General features: G+C 49.6%; 1 non-coding gene across 1 annotated transcript; it reads left to right on the forward strand.

The window, feature by feature from the left end:
- Positions 1-265: 265 nt before the first annotated feature.
- Positions 266-338, forward strand: trnar-ccu (transfer RNA arginine (anticodon CCU)). The gene has a single exon. It is a non-coding gene; the product is annotated as a tRNA-Arg (tRNA).
- Positions 339-4,888: the final 4,550 nt, after the last annotated feature.

The following is a 4,888-nucleotide window of genomic DNA, read 5'->3' on the forward strand; positions in this document are numbered from 1 at the left end:
TGGTTAATTGACTTCAATATGGTTTTATCTAAATGTAAACATATTTGATGCTTTGAGGCAATCACTGATCAAAGAAGGTGTTTATAATATAAACCGCCGTTATCAATGATTTAATAAGAGTATCTGTTAAGTGTCGATTAGTTATATATGTGAGTGAAAATAACGTGCGAAATCAGGTAAATATGACAAAATTATCCTTTTTTGGATTAATCCAAGATAGACAAAATAGGAGTAAACTTCAGTGTACAAAACCCTTCCGGAAGCAGCCCCAGTGGCCTAATGGATAAGGCACTGGCCTCCTAAGCCAGGGATTGTGGGTTCGAGTCCCATCTGGGGTGATTGAGTTTTTCTTTCATGTTAGCAGTTAGGAACAAGTCAATTAAAAAGCTATTATGACAGTCATTATACCGCAGTGAATTGTGATAGTATTATTAATATGATTAACGTTTGTCGGGGAAAAACCTAAACTAAAAAATAAATAAAGGTATTCTTTAAAATTCTTGATTGAATAATTTGGAATTAAATCACACATCAAATGTTACATTAGATACATATTTGTTAAATTAGTGTAATCGGTCTGACGTCACTGGTAGTATCACAAGCATTACAAATAGACCCTGCTAGATTAAATAGTTTACAAAGGGCTGTGACCAGGGGCCTCATTTATAAAGGGATCTACGCTCAAAAAATGGCGTACGCCAGTTTCTACGCAATGTTTGCGATTTATAAAACACTAACTTGACGGGAAAATGTGCGGTCCTCCACGCAAACTCTAACCCATGCGTACGCACTAAGCATAACAACGGGAGAGACGAGAAACTGCGACACCGTTGGCAGAAGGAAGAATGGAGAGAAATATGTGGAACAAATACCATAAATAAAATGTTATGAAATATTTTCTCAAATGAAATGCGGAAATGCGGTAAGCAGAAGGACAGAATTACGTCTAAACTGACGCCGTTTTGCATTTCTATAGGTTGTAGATACGAGCATGGTTTTATATACTATCATGTTTAATCGTGTTTTATGCCGTTTGCCAAGACTTGATAAGTCACTCGTAAAACACAGGAGGTATGGAAGCTAAGAACACCATGTGTGGTAAATTGTACAGCTGATATAACACAACCCATTAGTTGTATTTCCTTTAACTGGTGGATATAGAGTTGCTGCGGTGGAGACGCTGCGCACAGCTGATCGACAGCTGGGACACAAGCCACCAAATACGAAAACATAATTCAGATCCAGTCGTCATGACTCCACTCCGGAGGGATTCCCCGATCACTTCTTACAGTTTCTCATCAAGGGGGGTCTCCTGTCCCCGGAACACTACAAACACACTGCCTGAGGAAGGCTATGTGTATTTTTTTTGTCATTAACTTTTTTCGGACCGCTTATTTATTTATTTTGGTGACGATCCGACCTCCATGCTGCTACTCTGGTTCAAACGGCATCCACCAAACAATATGATTTATCTCGACCTCCCCAAAATAACCAAAATCTGACACGGTGTGAGATGTCTTTTTTAGCTGTTCTGTCCTGCTATCATCTTCATAAAGTCAGTCAAAATGAATGAATGAATGGGCGTTTCTTTGACTATTTATAGGCGAATCTGGGCGTTACGTGAAGCCCGCAAAAGCTGCACCACATTTCGAGTCGATTGTGATTTATAAAGGGAAACCGGCGTAGGAAGTGCTGTACGCACTTTCCTCGTCGGTACGCAATGTTTGGTGAATCGGAAAATGTCGGAACATTTCTGTACCTATTTTTTGGATTTCTACTAGTAAGCAACCTTCCCACGTGAATCCTACGCACGGCGTTATACATGAGGCCCCAGGAGCGGACACAATAAAACTGTGATAATATAGTGCCTGTCTGCTGTACTCATGGGGCATTTCTCAATCTGAAATGTTCATAATAATGTTTTAGTCTGGAGTGAGTCACTCCGTGTTAATCATTTGATTGATAATATCTGCACCCAGTGTGCGAACTATACCACGGTCTCCAGGGGAGCCGGGATTATTATTATTTTTTGGGGGGGGGGGGGGGGGGGGGGGTAAATGGGTAAATGCTGATCCGTGCATTAATAGCAACAGCACAGACATAGGCCTATTATAAAGAGAAAATCTGTTGCACACAGGGTGGTGACACAGGTCTACATTTACATGAAACGTCCCGATGGATCATGTTCATGTCAACAGATTTCCCGAGCATGTATGGGCTACGCAAACTTCAGTCAACTTGATAATAAATAATCCACGGACCACCAATGTAACGTTTGACTGTTTAATGAAATCAATTTAAAATGACTCAAAAACAGGCTACATTGTTTCACATGGGCTATAGCCTATTGTAGCGACCCTGGTATAGGCTGTTGAGGGTGTCACTCAGGAATCCCCCGTCTCTCTGCCAATCATGGAGCTGCACGAGATGCTGACTGAGGTGCGGGCCTGTGGTTGGGTGAGCAGACGGGAGAGGGCGGGAAGTGTGTGTACAATGTGTTATATAGGTGCTGTGTTAGAAGTCAGTGTCAATGTGTGTGAGGTTGAGCCTCAAGCTATACCCCTCCGTAATCATCTGTGTAGAAGTCAGTTATTAAAGCCTAGTAACTTGAAGCTTGCCTCTCGACTCCTTCCTGTGAACGTTACATTGGTGTCAGAAGTGACTTTTCGAACGGAGGACGTCTATCCTGACGGGAGTTCGTAACTGCGTCACGAGCTAGCCGGTAAGCTAGCGGAGATGGAAAAGTTCAGCAAGATGGGAGTGAAGCAAGAAAATAGTGATGGAGAGGAAGATGGAGCATGCGGGTGGTCGAAGGACATGAGTGGAGAGTTCAGGAGGGCACAGGAGGCGAGAGAGCGCCTGAGAGAGTCGGCGGTGAAGATGGCTAGAGACGCGGGAATGTCGCCATCTTCAGCGCCATTTCGCGCCATTTCCAAGCGGGATGTAAACAACAATGGCGGCGCCCAGCAACCAGTAGCAGCCGCCGCGTCCGTGAAGACACCCAAATACTCGGGTAAGGCAGACTGGGAGGCTTTCCATGCCCAATTTGAACTGCTTGCACATGCCGGGGGGTGGTCAATAGAGACTAAAGCACTACAGCTAGCTTTGTGCCTCACAGACGAGGCTCTTTCATGTCTGCTACTACTTAGCCCGGAGGACCGACTCACCTATGAAGCGTTAGCGGGGGGCTTTGAAGAGGCGGTTTGGACAGTGTTTCCCACCAGAGCTGCTCCGGAACGAGTTGAGTAACCGCTGTAGAGAGTTTGGAGAGACGCTGCGTGCGCTGGCTAACGACGTAGAGAGCATGGGCACATGCCACCCGGAGTGCAGAGTGAGCTGGCACGTGACCAATTCGTCAGGGCTCTTCGCCCTGCGGACTTGAGGGTCGAGGTACAGCTGCAGCATCCACAGTCCTTGCAGGCGGCCTTGGAGATGGCTGTGGAGAGAGAGAAGGTGTGGAGTGGAGCTGCTAGGAGCAACGGAGGGCCGGCAGCACCGGCTGTGAGGAGCTGCAGGGAGGAGGAGAAACCTGCATGGGTTACCGAGATGACTGAATTGATAAGGGCTGTTTCTCTGCAGCCAACAAGCAGACCAAGTACCAGGGTCTGCTGGGGGTGTGGTCAGCCAGGACATTTGGCCAGGGACTGCCCCAAGACATACCGGACCCGAGGAAAGAAACGGGGGGCCCGCATAAAGGAGAAGATGCGGAACCAAGCCCGAGGACTCCTCAACCAAACCACAGCTGTAATGTCACCAACTCTGACATCCGAGGAAGGAGCCAGACAGCACAGCCGGGGGAGCCAGACTCTACGGCTTCCTGAAGAAGATGACAGCACATGCGGGGAGCATGTCGTCGCGGTGGGCCGTGCTGGTGGTGGGGAGTCCTGCTATGTCCCGGTCGACGTGGAAGGGGTGCCCTGCACTGCACTGGTGGACACAGGCTCTACAGTAACCCTGGTGAGAGCAGATGTGTTGCCCAGTGGGACTATGTTTGAGCCGACAGCGGTGCGTCTACGCACAGTCACAGGAGAGCTGGCGCCTATGAAAGGAAGAGGCATGCTGACTGTGGCGGTGGGGGGAGTTGAAGTGCAGCACCCCGTGTGGATAGCGGATGTACAGGACCCGTGTATTCTGGGTTTGGACTTTTTGAAGGCGGCTGGCTGCCTCCTGGATCTTCAAGCAGGCACAGTGAGTTTCCAGGGGGGGGCCGGTGATTACTATGACCCGTATCCACGACCCTGCTGAGCCTGCAGGGAGACCGGTGACGGCCGCTCAGGACAATTCCCCATCGGTCACCCCCGGACTGTGCCACCAGATAACAGCCCCCCCTCAGGTACCCCAGGCGGAGGTGGAAGAGGCTCAGTCTGCAGTATTGGAGGTGTGGAGGAAGAACTGTGGCGGCCTGAATCCCGAGCAGCAGGAGCAATTGGGGCAGCTTCTGCTAGAGTTCCAGGGCAGTTTCGCCATGAAGGAGGAGGAGGTGGGCCGAACGCACCTGGTAGAACACGAGATCGATACCGGGGACTCGCGTCCCATCAAGTGGCCCGCGGCGACTCCCCCTTGCTCGTCAGCAGGCTTGCGACGAGGCAGTGCAGAGCATGCTGCAGGCAGACATCATCGAGCCCTCCGACAGCCCGTGGGCAGCACCTGTAGTCATGGTCCCGAAGAAGACAGGTGGCTGGCGGCTGTGCTCAGACTACAGACCGGTGAACGGGGTCACCAAGAAGGACTCATACCCCCTTCCCCGCATCGATGAGTCCCTGGACCTGGTCGCAGGGTCGTCGTGGTTCTCTTCCTTGGATCTCCGCAGCGGGTATTACCAAGTTCCTCTGGCACCAGAGGCCAGACCAAAAACGGCTTTCTGCACCGGCCGGGGACTATGGCAGTT

The sequence above is a fragment of the Pseudochaenichthys georgianus genome, chromosome 23 (genome assembly GCF_902827115.2).
Source record: "Pseudochaenichthys georgianus chromosome 23, fPseGeo1.2, whole genome shotgun sequence".
In the NCBI taxonomy this organism is placed as follows: domain Eukaryota; kingdom Metazoa; phylum Chordata; class Actinopteri; order Perciformes; family Channichthyidae; genus Pseudochaenichthys; species Pseudochaenichthys georgianus.